The sequence below is a fragment of the Cebus imitator genome, unplaced genomic scaffold, assembly GCF_001604975.1.
Source record: "Cebus imitator isolate Cc_AM_T3 unplaced genomic scaffold, Cebus_imitator-1.0 Scaffold299, whole genome shotgun sequence".
NCBI classification, from domain to species: Eukaryota; Metazoa; Chordata; class Mammalia; order Primates; family Cebidae; genus Cebus; species Cebus imitator.
In genome coordinates this window covers 592,542-612,565 of record NW_016107614.1, presented here as the reverse complement: position 1 = coordinate 612,565, position 20,024 = coordinate 592,542, and the positions used below count along the sequence as shown (strand labels likewise).

At 34.7% G+C, this 20,024-nt stretch overlaps 1 protein-coding gene across 10 annotated transcripts in view; it reads left to right on the top strand.

The window, feature by feature from the left end:
- Positions 1-20,024, top strand: part of R3HCC1L (R3H domain and coiled-coil containing 1 like) — a 97,254-nt gene that overhangs the window by 44,800 nt on the left and 32,430 nt on the right. For 3 of the 10 annotated variants that reach the window (XM_037729326.1, XM_037729325.1, XM_037729324.1), the window contains one exon: positions 300-396. The exons of the other annotated variants lie outside the window; for them this stretch is intronic. The gene's annotated coding sequence lies outside the window, so the exon portion shown is untranslated. The remainder of the gene's footprint in view (positions 1-299; positions 397-20,024) is intronic. 10 annotated transcript variants of the gene reach the window in all.

Here is a 20,024-nt window from a genome sequence, read left to right as displayed (position 1 = left end):
AAATTCATTGAGGCCATGGAGGTAAGTCAGAAAAAGGGAAAAGGAAAAAAATATCTTAATATGTAAGTTATGGTGAATGAACTCCTCTTGCCTGATTGTCTTCGAATGTTGAGAAAAACAGGACAATTTGGTTTCATTTTTGATGTTTAGCCTATTGGTATATAAATAAATAAAATCTGCAAACCTTGCTCTTTTGGACTAAAAATAGCATACAATTGATCTCCTCAAATAGCTGTTCCATGTAGAGAGACATTTAATTATATTTAATCATATAATTTTCTTTTTTTTTTTTTTTCTAGGTGGTTTTACTCAGCATTTGGTGTGGTGGATCTTACCTAAACCCTTAGAACTTGTATTAGAGTGTTCAAGTCTTCTGAGACTCCAGAGTCACCTAAGGTAGTGATCATTGCCACTAATAGCCTTGGCAACTTTTATACAGAACATTGCTATGGGTGCCAATGGTGTTTTTCATGGCAGTGGAGGGGCACAGTATGATTTTCAGAAAAAGGATATTAGTGATAAATAGCCCTCATATGATTCAAGATTTCAGTGGTTAAGGTGGGAAAGTAAGTGTGGAGCTTATGAAGGCAATAAGTTTTCCTTCTAAGAATGATATAGTTAAAAGCAAGTATGTTGTGTTATTACAATGTTAGAGTTATGCAGTTATGATTTAGAAAATTTTTCCTTTGTTGAGGGTATACTGTGGGATAGAGTTGTGAGTAGCTAATAACTCAGGTATTAGTCAAAGCTGGGTGTATATTCTGGTTTCTATACTTACTAGCTAGATGTACAACCTTGAGTATTCATATATTCATCTGTAAAATGGTGGTAACAGTTATATACACCTTGAAGAGTTGTTGCAAAGGTTAAGAGAGATGCTGTATACAAGCACTTATCCCAGTGCTTAATTCATTTTGTAGGGTACAAATTTAAATTATATTGCCATGTACAGTTTGTTAAACCCAACATGCTGCAGGTTGAGTAGCCCTTATCTGTAATGTTTGGGACCAGAAGTGATTTTTATTTTGAATTTTAAAAATTTTTTGAATATTTGCATTATATTTAACATTTGAGCATCCCTAACCTGAAAATATGAAATCTGAAATGCTCCAACGTGCATTTCCTTTGAGTGTCATGTCAGTGATCAGAAAGTTTTGGATTTAGGAGCATTTTGGGTTGCAGATTTTCATATTAGGGCATATCAGCCTGTATAAGGTTTTTATAATCTAAGAAACAGTCATAGTCTTATAATTGGATTATGTCTACATGGTTCCCATCTGTAAAAATGGCTAGTACTTTAAAAATACAGAGGATCATTTCTTTGATGGTGGCAGGAAATTATGGTTTACAAGAATGAAGTAGCTATTGGATGGGGGGCTTACATCTGGCTCTAGTTTAATTTGCTGTTATCATTAGTTTGCACATAAGGTCTCTTTTTATAAATATATATGTATCATATATATAAATTGAGAAAGGTTTGCTTTAGTAGGAAAATAGCTAGTGAGTTGAGTCCAAAGATAAAATATAACAATTGTTTCTTTTTTTTTTTTTTCTTTTAAGAAATAAAGTCTTGTTCTGTTGCCCAGGACAGAGTGCATTGACTTGGTGTTAGTTCACTGTAACCTCAAACTCCTGGGTTCAAGTGATCCCCCTACCTCAGCCTCCTGAGTAGCTAGGACTATAGACGTGTGCCACCATGCCCAGCTAATTTAAAAAAGTTTTTTTGTAGAGATAGAGTCTTGCTATGTTGCCCAGGCTGGTCTCGAACTCCTGGACTTACGTGATCCTTCCACAAGTCCTTGGGTTACAGGCAGGATCCACTCTACCTGGCCAAAGGAATTCTTAACTTCGTTCAAGAATACACACACCTTTTATATACACACACACACACACACACACACACACACAATCACAACCTCTAATTAAGAAACATCTGAATTGATACTGCTTTGTGCCAGGCAGATTTGCTTTTGGGCTCACTTATTTACCAAACGTTTATTGAATGCCATATGTGCCAGGAATGGTGCTGGGTATTGAGACTCTAAAAATAATAAGTTATTTCTTGCTTTCAGGGAGCTGTAGGTATGATGGGGAGTCAGAAAAGCTTACAGTTTGGTATGGCAGCAGAGAGCATGGAATACCCACCCCACATTTACTCAAGGAATATTTATTGAAAGCTAAAATGTACAATTATTCTGTAGGCATTCAGAGATCATTTAGAACTACATCTCAAAAGGAACAGCCCTGAGTCATCCTTGGCAAGTAAGTCTTCAAATGGCAATGGGGAGAGTCTTGTTTGGATCCACTATAGGATAGGCTCAGTGTAATGCTAGATAAGGCTAGAAAACTTCCCATCAGCTTTGTTGACCCATTGGTGTTCGTTAGGCTTTTCATTTCTTTGCCTCAGTTAGGTCTTTCAGAGTAGCTTTTGGAGAACTGAAAGAAGGCAATTAGGGCATCTTATCTCCTAGACATCAAGTAATTGAGATAGTTATTTCTGTATTTTTTCCCCATAAGATTGTTAAAGTTATTTAAGTGGGGAATACTAACCACACTGATACAGTCATATTGCCATAGGCATTTATGAGCACAGACATTGATCTCAGAGTATCTAGATTAAGATCTAGATAATCTTCAGCCATATTCTAGTCCTTTGGCCTTGGTGGACACATAATTTAACACCTTCGTTGCTTCAGTTTTCTCATTTGTAGAATTGGACTAGTAATCCTTCCACTTCATAGGGTTGTTGGGAGAATCAAATGAGATGTTACTATTTTGAACATAAAATAGTCGAGTTAAGTCAACTTATTTGACAGATGAGCAAATAAGATATGGTAAGTGGCCAAAATATAAAGTTCATGTGTTAAAGTTCATATACTTTGCTCAATTAGGAAACACCTCAGATCCTTACTTAGAAGCCTTTTATTGTTACTTTGTATGTAATTTGGACACCATGAAATTTGCAGTGCCCTTTAGGTTAAGAGAAATAGATAGGCCTAAAGTAGCAATAAATGACAGATGGTGAAGAGAAAGAAGCAATAAAATCAGATACTCTACTAAAGAAAAACAGCGATCTGGAGGTTGTAGTACAGCTGTGCATTGCATATGGGATGAGGATAGACTTTCACAATGAAGAAGACATCACCATGTACATGGCACAGGTTGGCAGTTTGAATAGAGCTGTTTGACTTCTCATTCTGCTCTCTGCTAGTGATTCTGTTTCTTACATGCCTTTTAGTAAGGTCTATCTATGTGAGGTCTCTCAGTGAGTGTCTCCCTGGGTTAAAAGCTTATTTTTCTTTAGTCCAGATATGTTAGAAAGAAGATCTGTAGAGTACTTTCTTTCACTGTAGACTTTAATTTTAGAAATTATTATCTTATTTTGTTAAATTGTAATGTATATTTTGTGTAACCTGGTTTGAATAGAAGTAAGAATGACTCTCCAAGCAGATATAGGAATTATTTTGTGTTTTCAAGTGTGAAATATATCATTGTATTATAATAACTAGTGCAAGTGCATTTACGGAAGGATACATTAAGAAAACTACGGCAGGATCAGTTGTGGTTCATTAGCAGATTTTATAGTTTTTAAAATATGAAGCCATTTCTCAGCTCTCCAAGTATAATTTTTTATGTTATTATATCACACACAGTGCCTCTGGGCTGTTGTATGTGTTGAATCTGTTTTAAAGTGAAGCTTCTATGCAGGAGAAGGACATTTCTTGGTTTCTTATTTGCAAATGCAGTTGACCCTCAGTGTCCCTGCGGAATTGGTTCCAAGACCTTCCTTGGATACCACAATTTGAGAATGTTTAAGTCTCTGATATAAAATGGCAGTATTTGCATATAACCTATGTACATCCTCCTTTATACTTTATATCATCTCTAGATTACTTACAATACCTAATACAATATAAATGCTAGGTAAATATTTGTTAGACTGTATTGTTTAGGGAATAATAACAAGGAAAAATCTGTGTATGTTCAGTACAGACACAATTTTTTTAACTGAATATTTTCCATCTGTGGGTTGGTTGAATCCATAGATATGGAACTCACGGATATGGAAGGCCAATTGTACTGTGCTTGTGATTGACATTGGAAGTGGGAAGACCTTGAAAGTGTGAAAAGGACTGGGTATATTTTGAATTTTATTATTTTCTTATTCTAATTTTATTCTGCCAAAGAATAATCTTCCAATTTTTACTCATGTTTTCTCTTTTACCTTGCTCCACAACAAGAATTACAAATTATTTGAAACAGATAATGTTTTCTGTGCCTGTTGTATACATTTCTGATATTGAATATACTGTTTAGAATAGTATTTTTAAACTTTTATTCAAGTGAAATCAACTTAGTGAATAAATTGATTTTAAATTATAAGAATTTTAAAAGCCTTAAATTTTAAAAAAGTGAAGAATTATAGGTTAAAAGTAAGAGCAGTGCATATATTAACGGTGAGTATTTTATGGACTTCTTTTTTTTGAGACAGAGTCTCACTCTATTTCACAGGCTGGAGTGCAGTGGCATGATCTTGGCTCATTGCAGTCTCCACCTCCTGGGTTCAAGCGATTCTCCTGTCTCAGCCTTCCAAGTAACTGGGATTACAGGTGCCTACCACCATGCCCAGCTAATTTTTGTATTTTTAATAGAGACAGAGGTTTCACCATGTTAGCCAAGCTGGTCTCGAATTCCTGACCTCAGGTGATCCACCTGCCTTGGCCTCCCGAAGTGTGATTACAGGTATGAGCCACTCCATCCGGCCTGGACTTCTTTTTAAGTCACATATGTGTATGAGTCTGTTTACTGTGAAATGCTTTTTTTTTTTTTTTTTTAAACTGTGGAATGCAGGAAAATAAATTGGAAAAAACTGGCTTAGGAACCTGTGCTTTTAGGTAAATCTTGTAAAGCTTTCCCCCAAAAAATAGGGTCTTAGAAATAATATAGAGCAGAAATAAACAACATAGGAAAATAATAGAAAAAATTTAAGAAACTAATAGTTGATATTTTGAAAAGATTGTAAGATCAATAAAGTTGACAAACCCTTAGCTAGGCTGAGGAAAAAGAGAGTAGACTGACTTAACTAAAGTCAGAAATGAAAAAGGAGACATTGCAACTGATGCCACAGAAATACAAAGGATCAAAGTGGCTATTACGAACAATTATATGCCATCATATTAGCTAACCTGTAACTGATAGATTTCTGGAAACATACCAAGACCAAATAATGAAGAAATAGAAAATCTGAGCAGACCCAGAAGCAGTAAGGAAATTCAATCAGTAATTGAAAATCTAGCAAAGAAAAGCTCAGAACTGCATGGTGTCATTGGAGAATTCTACCAAACATTTAAAGGAGAATTGACACCAATTCTTCTTAAACTCTTCCAGGAAGTGGAAGAGGAAATAATACTTCCAAACTCATTTAATGAGGTCAGCATTACTTTGATACCAAAGCCAGAGATACTGTAAGAAAACTACAGGCCAGTATCTCTGATGAATATTGTAAAAATCTTCAATAAAATACTAGCAAAATGAATTCAGTAATATATTAAAAGATCTTATACCATGACCAAGTGGAATTTATCTCTGGAATGCAAGAATGGCTCAACATATGAAAATCAATAAATATAGAATATATACCATATTAACAATTGAGGACAAAAATCACATCATTTCAATTGATTCAGTAAAAGCATTGACAAAAAAGAATACCTTTTTATGATAAAAACACTCAACATACAAGGAATAGAAGGAAATTATCTCAATATTATAAAGGTAATATTTGGAAAGCTCACAGCTAACATAATCATTAGTGAAAAATGAAGTTTTCCCCTAAGATCAGGAGCAAGACAAGGATGCTCACTCATCACTTTTTTCGACATTGTAATAGAAATCCTAGCCAGAGCAGTTAGACAAGGAAAAGAAATAAAAAGCATCCAAATTGGAATGGAGGAAGTAGAATTATCCCTAATCACAGATGACTTGGTTTTACATGTGTAAAACCTTAAAGATTAAAAAACAAAAACAAAAAACTGTTAGAACTAATAAACAATTTCAGCCAAGTTGCAGAATACAAAATCAGCACATTGTGTTTCTGTGTACTAACAATTAAGGAAAGGAAGAAAATCTCATTTACAATAGCTTCACAAAGAATAAAATGCATAAGAGTAAACTTAGGGCAAAAAAGACTTATACATTGAAAACTACAAAACATTGCTGAAAGAAATTAAAGATACAAATAAATGGAAAGACATACATTTGGTATTACTATCCTGGAACTAAAGCCAGACAAATAGTACTGGTCGAGCATCTCTACTCCAAAAATCCAAAATTCAGAATGCTTCAATGAGCATTTCCTTTGAGTATGACCTTTGAGTACTGTCAGCCCTCAGAAAGTTTTGGATTTTGGAACATTTTGGATTTAGGATTCTCGGATTAGGGCTGCTTAGTCTGTACAAGAAGACCAATATTCCTGATGAATATTGATGCAGTACTGTTGTGGATAGAAGACTTAATATTGTGAAAATGTCCATACTGTCCAAAGCAATCTGCAGAGTCAGTGCAGCCTCTTTCAAAATCTGTATGGTGTTTTTTGCAGAAACAGATAAAACCACTGTAAAATTCATATGGAATCTCAAAGGAGCTCAAATAGCCAAAGCAGTCTTGAGAAAGAAAAACAAAGCTGGAGGCCTCACACTTCCTGACTCCAAAGCATATTACAAAGCTATAATAATCAAAACAGTGTGGTGCTGGCATAAAAACAGACATATAGACCTATGGCACAGACTAGAGAGCCCAGAAATAAACCCACATGTGTATAGTCAAATGATCTTTGATGAGTGTACCAAGATCTTTGATGAGTGTACCACTACAAAATGGAAACAGGGTAGTTTCTTCAACAAATCCTGTTGGGAAAACTGGATATCCACATGCAAAAGAATGAAAGTGTACCATATACAAAATTTAATTAAAAATGTATTAAAAATAAGAACTGAGACTGTGAAAGTCATAGAAGAAAATGGGAAAAGCTTCATGATATTGGAATTAACAGTGGTTTCTTGAATATGACATCAAAAGCACAAGTAACAAAAGCAAAAACATGTACATCCAACTTAAAAAACTAAAAAAGTAAAAAACATACATCCAACTTAAAATCTTCTGTACAGCAAATAAGTGATCAGAGCGAAAACACAGCCTAAGGAATAGGAGACAATATTTGTAAACCATATATCAGATAAAGGGTTACTATTCAGAATATACAACTCAGTAACAAATAATCTGAATAAAAAATGGGCAAAACCTGAATAGGCATTTCTCCAAAGAAGATACATGCATGGCCAGCAGGCATGTAAAAAGATGTTCTACATAATAATCATTATGCAAATCAAAACCACAATGAGCTATCATCTCAGACCTGTTAAGATGGCCACTATCAAAGAAAAAACAGGAGATAGCAAGTGTTGACAAGGCTGTAGAGGAATTGGAACCCTTGCACACTGTTGGTAGGATTGTACAATGCCACACCCTCCTATGGAAAACTTAGGAGGAAGTATGGAAGTTCTTCCTAAAACTGAAAATAGAACTATCATATGATCCAGCAGTCCCACTACTGGGTATATATTCAAAGAGAATGAGATTAGGATGTTAAAGAGACATCTGTACTCCCCTGTTCAGTGCAGCATTATTCACAACAACCAATATATGGAAGCAACCTAAGTGTCCATCAGTGGATGAATGGATAAAGAAAATATTGTATATACATACAACGGAATATCATCCAACCTCAGAACGAAGGAATTCCTGTCATGCTGCCTCATGGTTGAACCTTTAGGACATTTTGCTAAGTGAAACAAGCCAATCACAAAAAGATGAATACTTGTATAATTTCTGTAATATGAGGTATCTAAAGGAATTAAACTCATAGAAACAGAAACTAGAATGGTATTTGCCAAGGCAACGAGGACTTGTTCTGTCAGTGTAGAATTTCTGTCACATGTGGTGAAAATGTTCTGGTGATCTGTTGTACAAGAGTGTGCATATAGTTAAAATATTGTGTTATACACTTGAAAATTGTTGAGGTAAGTTTGTTAGTTTTTTACTACAAAAAATCTACAAAAGGTCTATAAGCATACAAAACAAAATGTCATCAGTGGTTTTCTCTGGAAGGAGAATACAGGTTTTAAGTTTTTGCTTTTAGGTTTATTGTAAAATTGTTTAGTATTAAAATACGAACAGACCCTCCTTTTTTGGTTATATTTATATTACTAAACCTTTTTCTAAAACTAGATTATACCTTCCATTGTAGATCTTTGAGCCAGCTATTATCTTTAAAATTGTACCCTGTTAAACCCCATCTTTTTTTTTTTTACTTGAAGATGTCATTCTTCAGATCTCATTCTTCTGTAGTGACCAAGAAAAAGAACATTGTATTTCACTTTGTATCTAGTTTTGTCGTCAGAACACTGAGCACTGTATACAAATTCATCAATGAGTATTAACTGTTACATCCACAAAGTCAGCCAGTACTCCAAAGCTGCGTACTAGCTGTTGCTAAAGAAGCAGAGTTTATTTAAGTATGTGTTCCGCAGACTGAATTCAAATGACTAGAGAACTGATTTTGTGTGGGCTTTAATACTGAACTTTTTGCTAAGTCAAGAATAGCTTTTAAGGAAGATTTTGAAAATTTGAGCTTTATTTATGTATAAATACTAAGTCTCAAGGTGCTTTAATTGTTATGTGGTGAATAATAGAGCAGTGCAAAATATTATATTTACTTAGTACTACCCTTGCATTTCTAATGAAGACTATTTCAGTGGGATATTTATCACCCCAATTCCATGAAGCCATTCCAGTTTACCAACAACCCTATCCTGCTAAATCCAGTAGCAATTCTCAGTTCATTCTACTTGACCTTTCAACAGTATTTGTCTGTCTGTCTGTCTGTCTATCTATCTATCTATTTGAGGTAGGATCTTGCTCTGTTGCCCAGGCTGGAATGCAATGGCACGATCACAGCTCACTGAAGCCTCAGCCTACTGGGTTCAAGTGTTCCACCGCAACCTCCTGAGTAGCTGGGACTATAGGCGCACACAACCATGTCCACTAATTTTTGTATTTTTTGTAGAGAAGGGGTTTCTCCTCTCTTCCTTTCACATCCCATACAGTCAGTCCATCAAGTTTTGTTAGCTTTGCTTTCAGATTCTATGATTAATCTGATCACTTCTTATGACCTCCTCTACTACCACCCTAGATGTGCTGCAGTAACTTCCTAACAGGTTTCCTTCTTCTACTTTTGCTCCCCTGTACTCACATATTAGCTAGAATAATCTTTAGCAAAAGTAAGTCAGAGCATGTTACTCTCTTGTTGAAACCTTCCAATAACTTCCCAACACTCTGAAAATAAAATCCAAAGCTCTTGCTATAACCTACAAACCACTACTCATTCTGGCTCTTAGCTGTCTTACTGACTTCTCTACCCCTTCTTCGACTTTTTCTTTCTTTCTTTCTTGAGACAGGGTCTCACTCTGTCTTCCAGGCTGGAGTGCACTGGCGCAATCTCATCTTGGCTCACTGCAACCTCTGCTTCCAGGTTCAAGCGATTCTCCTGCCTCAGTCTCCCAAGTAGCTGGGATTACAGGCATGTGCCACCGCACCTGGCTAATTTTTGGTATTTTTAGTAGAGAAGAGGTTTCACCATGTTAGCCAGGCTGATCTTGAACTCCTGACCTCAGGTGATCTGCCTGCCTCAGCCGTGAGCCACTACGCCTGGCCTCTTCACCCCTTCTTTTTATTTATTTATTTATTTATTTATTTATTTATTTATTTATTTATTTAAAGACAGGGTTTCACCATGTTGGCCAGGCTGGTCTTGAACTCCTGACGTCAGGTGATCTGCCTGACTCGGCCTCCCAAAGTGCCGAGATTACAGGCGTGAGCCACCACGCCCGGCCTCTTCACCCCTTCTTACTCTGCTGATACCACACTTGTTTTCCTGTTACTTCTTGTCCATGCCAAGCTTGTCCTGCCCCAGAGCTTTTACATATGTTCTTCCTTTTTCCTGGATTTCTCTTTTTCCTGATAATTTATGGGTCTCTCTGACTTAGTTTAAGCATCAGCTCAGGTCACTCCTCAGAGTGGTCTTCTCGCTTTACAACATGATCTTCCCTTCTAAAATAGCCACACACCCCATCACACTCTGTATTTTCATCTCTGCTCCATTTTACTGTGTAACCTTATACATTATAGGATATGTTTAAATGTTTGTTGATTGATAGTCTTCACCAGTAAGCTTCATGAGGCCAGGAGCTTTGTTCATTACTGTGTTCCCAGTGCCTAAGATGGGACTTGGCACATACTCATTAAATATTTGTGGAATGACTGAATATTTATTTAGTGATGTAAATAAGTAAATGACATTTATTTAGTGCCAAATGAAGTGCTACGGTATTGTAGATAAAAAGATACTAACTCTACACTGAAGAAGAGAGGCAGATGTGCAAACAAGTAACTATAAAGCAGTATGATAATTGCTTTCATGAAAGTGTATGTATGTAAAGATGGGTGTCTAGTGGAAACTTATAGGAAATACCTTAGAATATCAAGGAGAGTCAGTAATGAAGTTATAGAAAAGGTAACCTTTCACGTGAGACTTGAAGGATAAATAGGAGACTGTCAGGCAAACATCCAACTTAGAAAATAGTATGCTTCAAACCACAGAGGTATGAGAGGTCAGCTGGGCATGTGTCTAGTACTACTAGACACTACTACTTCTAGTTCTAGTACTAGAAGTTGGAGTTGATGGACTATGAAGCCTGAAATTAGGAGGAGCTAGAGATGAGACTGGACAGATAGGAAGTTTTGGGGGTGGTAATGGAGCTAAATTATGTAGGACTGTATTTGTTATGCAAGATACTTTAAAGCTTGTGTGTGAAAAGCCACTGAAGAATTTTGAACAGGGAAATGAACAGGAGAATCTGATTGGTATTTTAGAAAGTCACTGGAAACAGTGTAGAGGTAGATGAATAGGACTTGGTAATTGATTGAAATGCCAGGGATAGTGACTTCCTGGGTTTTGGCTTGAACAACTGGGTTAACAGTGATACTGTTCACCAAACTATGAAATTGGGGAGAGGAGAGCAGTGAATTTTTTTTGAGAGGATGGCTAGAATTTAAAAATATATAATTATCTTAGTGCCCGGAAATAGTTTACTTGTATCACTTAATATAATTTTTAATATTACACTTAATTACAGACATACTAAATGTTCCTTTAAGGTACTTATATTCCTTTACAAATGGACATATATACTGCCGAATGGAAGGACCATGGCATCTCTTAGTATTGTGAGTTTGTAAGTAGACCAGTGAGAATAAAGAATATTCTTCATAGTATAGTGAAACCAAGGAAATATAAAGAAATGATTTGACATCTAGAGCCTTCCACAGTTTCAAACATACATAAAAAACCTGTATTTTCGAGAAAAAAGAAAAAGGTAAGTTGGGAAAAATGCTCCTAAATTTGTTGGGGCTGACTTTTACTTCTGAGATTGTTGTCGAATTGGTTTTGTTTTCTGATTTATGTAACGTGAGTAGACTTTACTTCTTTGGATCTTTTAAAAAAATCATTATGAACTAAAGTGTTTGTATGCAGATAAGCTTATCTGTACATTCATGCTTTAGTTGATTTCCTGATTTAATGTGTTCCCATGATGCTGAAGCCAACAAAACAGAAGGAGAAAAGCAGATTATATTTGTCCTTGTGGCATTTGGGATATGGCAAGATCTTAGACCAGTGCTAACCCATTAGAATTATTTAATGTGGACCGTGAATGTAAACCACATAGGTAATTCTAAATTCTTTAGAAATCACTTTAAAAAATACAAAAATAAACAAATGAAGTTAATTTTTATGTTTTATTTATTGCAGTATATCCAAAATAGTATCATTTCAACATATAATCAGTGTAAAAATAATAGACCTTTTGCATTTTTTTGTACCAAGTGTTTGAAATCCAAGTGTATTTTATATGCACAGCACATCTCAGTTTAGACTACGCTTCAAGTGCTTGATAGCTACTTGTGACTAATTGGACAGTACAGTCCTAGATCATTCTTAAACTAAAGAATAGAGGTTGCTCAGCATTCTGCAACACTTGAGAGTATCTTTCCAACATGGAGTAATTTATGTGCTGCTTGTTTCATTTTCCTGTCAAGTATATTAAAGAATTTCTTCTTTTGTCCTCTAATTTCCCTGCTTACAGAAATTTTATCCAATAAATATCTGCCTATCAATATTAATTGCCTTTGCTTTCTCTTACACATTTATAGTATTGTCCTATTATGCCAAACAAAAGCATATCTTTAAATTTTAGTGATTTTGTTTCAATTACAAGAATACTACATGTTCTTTTTGTAACAAATTTAAATAATACTGTAGCATATGTTGTATAAAAAGATAATAATTCTTTATAACTTTTTCCTCTTTCAGTTCCCGCTCTCCCAGTTATAATCAGTGTTAGCGATTTAGGTAATAGTTTTTTCCTTGTTAGGAATATACACTTAAGATAAATTCCTAATTGAGAAAATTTGTATTTGGAAAATACTTCTTAAAAGTAAAGCTATTAAAAATAGAGATAAAATTTATTCATTATTAATGAAAAAGATTCATTAGGGACAGTATTCAGAAAGGAAAACATTTTACTATGTATGTATTATTTTACTGAATGTTTATCAAAATTTAAATTGTAGTTGCAGCTATGCTAATTCTCAGAATTAACAAAGAATGATGTGATATTTTCTTGGCATAATTTTTCCAGTAAAATTGTATAATTGTATGATAGCTTCCTTCATTTTGTGTTTGATTTTTCTAGCATTTCTTATATAAACTAGCCTTCTACATCAGCTTTATCAAAACTCTTGAGGGTTTCACCGGTTTCTCAAGATATTTTCTTAACCCTTTAACATTGTCTTTCTCAATTCTTATTCTTTCCTCATCCTTCTTTAGTTGTTGAGTGAATTGTCCTATCTTCAGTTGTTGAGTGGTTTGATTCTGCCAGAATCAAAGGGTTTTAAAGCTGTGAGATGAGCACTTTCTTTAATATTATTTTCATAGACTTCATGAAATGCTCCATTCATTTGAAGGTTTGTATTTTCACATTACTGTTGAGTTGCATTGTATTTACCTTGTATGATTGGGTATTTACAGCATTAGGCTATGAGTGAGAAATAAATAAACAAAACCAGGATACATGGTTACAATAGGTGTTGCTGTCTAGGAGAAACAGATATCAGGGGACATTATGAATACTAGTGTATCATAAGGGCCTTAATTCCCTCTGCAAACTTGTAACTTAAGGGATTCAATGTCTATTTAAGTAACAATAGCTAACTTTTATGGAGACTTTTACCATGCCTAGCAAATTTCTGTACATGCATCTTTTTAGGTTATCTGCTCAATGTGACTATAAGTCTGTTATTATCCCCATTTTATGCTTTAAGTAAACTGAGGCTTAGAGCAGTAACCTTTGTGTTATAGAATTCCCACAGATAAAGCCCCACCAGAGTTGAGCTCACTACCCAAAATTTAAGGATGAGATAAATTGATGTCTGGGACTTATTTTAAAATAATTCAGATGTTCATGGGTAAAATGAATAAACGTTGGCCATTGTTTGAAGCTGGATGATGAGTTTTGTAATACAAATAAAAACAGCAACAACAAAAACTTTGGAATATAGCCAATTGAGTCACTATCCCAAGAAGCTAATAAAAGACAAATAGAATAATCCTGAAGAAATTTGAAAGAAGGAGAAAATAAAGATGAGAGCAGAAATTAATGAAATAGAAAAATTGTGAACAGAGACAATCTATAAAACCAAAATCTGGCCCACTGAAGAGTTATAAAATAGAGCTCTGTTGGTACTGCTCAACACAAAAGTAAGAAAGGACAAATAAATAATATTAAGCACAAAAAGGGGGACAATATAGCAGAGACAAAGCAACAACAAGAAAGTACTGTGAATAATTTTTATATCAATACATTTGAAAACCTAGGTCAAAGGTAGATTTTCTAGAAGAAAGAGAAACTGGAATAGACATTTAACATTAAAGAAAATGAGTCATTTTTAAACATCTTCACCAAAAAGTACGAGTCCTAGACAGTGCTACCGAGGAACTCTACCAATAGTAAGCCCACCCAGCCTTATTTTATAAATCTTTAATTTACATAATGTATCTTGCAGTAATCTTGGTAACCCAATCATGTAACTCCTACTACAGGGAGGGAAACTCATAAACCAGTTTCACTTGAATATACATGCAAAACCCTCAATATTGACAAGCCAAATGAACAATCAGGCATTTGTCCTGACATGAAATATTCCATATTTTTCCATTGATTTGAAGTAACACATTTATTGTAAAATGAATTCCATATAGATGTGGGTCCATTTGCGGGGGTATACTTGAATGCTTAATCTGTCATCTTGAATTAAAAGCCTGCCTGTTGAATCTTAACATTCAAGATATTTGCATTGGCATTTAAATGTATGAGAATTATAATGGTCTGGTAGCGTATGCTTTATATAAATATCTTTCTGTTGCATAGTTTTTTGCATATCATTTGAAGAGGATGCCAGGATTAGAACTCAATATACTGAATAGCTCATTTGAGACATTTTATAATTCCAAAGAATATATCATCATTCAAACAAATTTAAGTTGATACAACTTAAAGATATTAATCAGAAAATAGATCTGAAATAAATGTATTGTCTAAATGTTTTCCACAAAAATATTTTCCTTCCATACCTTCCCATGTGCCTTGCCGCCTTCCCTAAGGAATTGGAGATAACTTTATAAAGGGACAGAGAAACAAATATTACCAGACACCTGAGATGGATTAGTCACTGCATTTGAACACCAAACTTAATTCTGTGTTTTCTAGAAAAGAAAGCAGAATGGGACATATTATGTTGTGTCTGGTAAAGAAACTATATGACTTTGAGAGACATGCTTTTTTTTCTTTGTTTTATAAGTGAGATACTGGAAAGACAATAGTTGCCTTCAGCTTTGTTTTTGCAAAAGTTAGGAAATGTTTTTCGAATGGATATTTTCTGTATTGACCAATGACTATGCAAGATGAGATTTTTTTTTTTTTTTAAGAGCTGGGGTCTCACTACATTGCCCAAGCTGAAGTGTTGTGGTTGTTCATCCACAGGCACAGTCATAGCACACTGCAGCCTTGAACTCCTGGCCTCAAGCTGTCCTGTCACCTCAGCTTTCCAAGTAGCTCAGATTACAAGCACATGCATGTGGCTGAGATTTTAACATTGTATCTTAATTTAGGGAATCTTAGCATCTGTAGTGAGCTAATATAAATGGTTCACTTTTGCTTTCAGAAAAATTCCTGATTGGTAAATATGGAGGGGCTGCTCAAGGTGGAAAATCATCTGTTTGTAGCCATGACAGTAAAAATTGAATCCGATAAGAATAAAAAAGAATAATCAGATTCAGCATTTAGGATGCTGCCGATAGCAGGAGGTTTTGATGAGGAAGCAGAATATTTACATGCTTTTAAAATGCTACACTGCTTATTAATTGCAAGGGAGAAAATACATAGTAATTATACAGTAGAGAAATTAGACAATACTTGGACTGGATGATCAAAGTTAAGGGCATCACTGAAGGACAGGAGAAGATCATGTGCCTCAAGATGTGATACACTGAGGACACATCACCACCATGAAGTGTTCTGGCTGAAAATGTGTAACCTCAGTCTAATCTTGGGAACACATCAGACAGATCTTCTATGAGGAGCATTCTCTTAAAAATGGGGTGGGGAGGGGAGCTGTTCTCCCAAAATGTCAACATCATAAATGACAGTTTTCACTGTGAGGATGTTCTAGAATGTCAGAGGCTAAAGACACCTGGCAATTAAAGGCACTACCTGACCCTAACTGGATCCTATATGGAAAGGGAGATACTCTGTAAAGAACATTGCAAGATCACTTGACAAAATTGGAATACTTATGTTAAATGAAAGTATTATATCAGTGTTAAATATGCTGACACTGATAACTATTTATAGGAATATATTATACTTTGAAGGATTTAGGGCAAAGGGCCATAATGTCTGTAATTTGTCCTCAAAAATGTTCAGGAAAGAAACCGCGTGTGTGTGTATGTTTGTGTAAAGAGAGGAAGAGGAGGAGGAATATGCGTGATTGCAAATGATAAAACAATTGATAAAATATTAACCATATATGAATATGACTAAACAGTGTAAGGGCACTATTTGTATTATTTTTACTTTTATAACTTATCTATAGATATGAAGTTATTCCCAAATCAAATTTTAAGACAATATATATACTTTAGCTATGGTGCATCCTGATGAACTAACAGAGAATTTGTTCTAGAAGAATGAATAGTTAGTATGCCCATTAGGCAGTTTCTCTCAAATATCAGATGTCTCATGTGAGCCTTTGGTAAATACTGGATTAAATCAATTCATAGTTGAATTACCACAGTGAGTGCCTTAAGCGCCAATACTCAGTTGTTGATTGAAGAGGGATCCATATGTTTTAGATACCAAATATGGGACAAACAGCGTTGATGTTCTGTTGTGAAAATATAAAAGCTCGATTTATGTTGTGCTTGTTCAGTTTCTCATGAAGATGGATCAGAGAGGTACTTAAAGGAAGTTACCAGTATTTTCTCTCAGGGAGCCTTGGAAACTGTAGAAGCAATTGGACAGGTGCTCAGGTATGATCCCAATGTTCAAAAGTATAATATAGAAAAAAATGATTTGGCCTAAAATATTTAAAAGACATGTGTTAGTAATTGACTGACCTCCACTATGAAGGAATCTGAATTTTTATTCCCTTTAGAAAGTGATTTTTGAACAGAAGTGCATGCTGATGGCCCTTCTAGGACAAATTAGCTGCAAAATGCACCCCCAAATAATGGATTCTATCCAGTTAAGAAGGAAATTAGATGGATAAAAAGCACTTAGAAAATCGTGGAAAAGTTAAAACTGTTAATAAAGAGAAAATATCAACTGGGCACGGTGGCTCACACCTGTAATCCTAGCACTTTGGGAGGCCAAGTGGGTGGATCACCTGACATCGGGAGTTCGAGACCAGTCTGACCAACATGGAGAAACCCCATCACTACTAAAAATACAAAATTAGTTGGACATGGTAGTGCATGCCTGTTATCCCAGCTACTCAGGAGGCTGAGGCAGGAGAATTCACTTGAACCCAGGAGGTGGAGGTTGTGGTTAGCTGAGATCCCACCATTGCACTCCAGACTGGGCAACAAGAGCAAAACTCTGTCTCAAAAAGAAAAAAAGAGAGAGAAAATATCAAGTGCTATTAGTAAATAGCAGGGTGGGAAAATTTTAATCCAAGGCACATTTAAAAAAATTGTGTATGGCAGGCAGCCCCACTCCCAATGTGAAAAGCCTTCCATGCCGATAGTTGCAAAAGAAATTCATAAAAATGCAACAAGGCTTTAAATTAGATTGGCAATGTAGTGTTCTCCTTTTTTCCACGGTTTTGCTTTCCGTGGTTTCAGTTCCTGTGATCATCCATGGTATGAAAATATTACATACTATAAAATACTTTGAGAGACCACACTCACATATTTTTATATAAAATATATATGTAAATTTATATATTTTATGTAACAATATTATATATTGTTATACTTGTTTTATTTAATTAATTATTGTTCATCTCTTTCTCTGCTTAATTTATAAATTAAAATTTATCATAGGTATGTATGTGTAGCAAAAGACAGTATATATGGAGTTTGGTACTATCCACGGTCCAGGCATCCATTGGGGATCTTGGTACATATCCCCTGCAGATAAGAGCGGGGACTACGGTATCGTGACAGTCCATAAGATGGAGACGTGCCTGTGAGTTATGAAAGAATGGGCATAGTGGTGGATTGGAGTGTCTGCTATGGGCCTGAGAGCTGACTGTCAAAATTTTTGGAATTCTGCAAACTGATTATTAAACACAGCTATTATTAAAAATTAAGGTACATAGGCTTACTGTTAAAATTACAGTTTTACAAAGCTAATAAATACTTCACACTCATCAGTTGCTAATTATTTTACTACATTTTATTATGATCTGTGCTTTTGAAGTTATTTATGTGTATCGTACCTCTGGTTGAAATACTATAATGGTGTGCGCTTTTTGTACACTTTTTACCAACTTTGGTGATGTCACAGTGATAACTAGAAATTAGCTATGGCAAAAAAATTTACAGAGATTGCCAAATGCCATAAATAGGGTTTGATTTATTATTTCTTGATTGTCTAGACTTAAAGTGATGGAGAAAATGCTGCTAATGAAATGTATCATGTCTTTAGCTATTGTAACAAAAAAGTACATATTCTTCCATTATTAAAAAATTATTCAACTATGAAGTCACTCACATCATTGACATCAATGACATAAAGAAAAACATCAAGTAATACTCTGAAGTACACTTGGAAAGCTGGTTGCTGAATATTAGCCAGCACACTGCTGCTGGTCATGGCACAGTCAAAATCACTGCTTTGGTAGGAAATAGATAATATAAATGTATTATGCTGATTTTCCCCTTTAGGAAGTAGTATTATGACTATTATGTGAGCATTAAGAAAAAAGGTTGAATTTTAAAAGTCATTAACTTTGGCACATGATAATTTTAAAGTAGATAATTTGAAGCCTTTGATAGGTGTGTTGCAGATTAGAAATAGAATCATAGAATTTAGAGTTTCTCTAGTATATGTCAGTCATCCAGCCTTTATCTAAATTTTTCTAGAGACAGAGCACATTTCCTGATAATAACATTGGAGAACTCTAGAAGTAGAGTTCTTTCTTATATTTAGCTAAATTTTGTTTTCCTTTAATTTCTGACAACTGATTCTAGTACTGACTTCTGGAGAAACATAGAAACATAAGCAAGAAATTTTATCACTTTTATAGAGCAACCAATCTTTCAGGTATAAAGGTAGCCATGATTTTTCATTTAGAACTCTTTGGGCAAGAGTTATACCTTTAGTTCTTTTAGCTCTACATTGTGTGATGTATTTTCTAGACTCTGTAATCTAAGAGTGTGTTGCTTTTTTAAACATCACGTCACGATTTTGGGGCTTTTATTGACCTTGTGAACGAAATAATAGCCTTTAGATTTTTCTTTGTGCAAATTGTACAGAAGTCATGTCTTCTGCCTTTTGTTTGATTCTTTAAAAAAAAAAAAACTCCAAAACATCCTTATATTTACTGTTTTATACTTTCATATTGCTTTCAGCACAGCATTTCAGATTATAGAAATGATTTTGAATTTTAATTTTATAATTTTTGGTATTCCATCAGTTTTGTGTCAGTTGCAGTTTTGATAAGCACTCTATTTATTGTTTACATCTAAATTAGTGTATAAAATGTTGAATTTCAAAAGCCTATATAATCCTCCTTTAAATAATCTCTAAATTCATCTCCACCCAATATTATTATTTTTTGTTGTTTAATCTTTTGTGAGTCCATTTATCAGTTCTGCTAAGTAATCCGCATTTCATCATTTTATATCCAGAAGTTCATTATGATATATTTTGTCAGATGTTTTACTTACTGTAATCAAGATGTACTGTGTCTCTGGTATCCGTTCCTATGAAACACAATTTAGTACCTCTGTCTTTGAAAATTAGGTATTTTTTGAAAAATCCTGGCATGACTAAATGTTAAGGTCATATTATTCCACAAATGGTAGACATAAAATACATGAAGAACATTGGACTAGATATTAACTAAGATATAAAAAGAGAAAAGGAAGAAAATCATCCCTGGAGATATTTGATGATCAAGGCCACGGTGTTACTTGGACTGAAAGGAAAATAACCTGTGCCATGAAAATAGAGCTTTTTCACTGAGGAAGTATTCTGGACCAGGTGAAATTTTAGGGATCTGGAATGGAGTGGACAGGATTCGTTAGCCTTTTTCCTCTCTGCTTTCTCATTATCGTCTTCTTT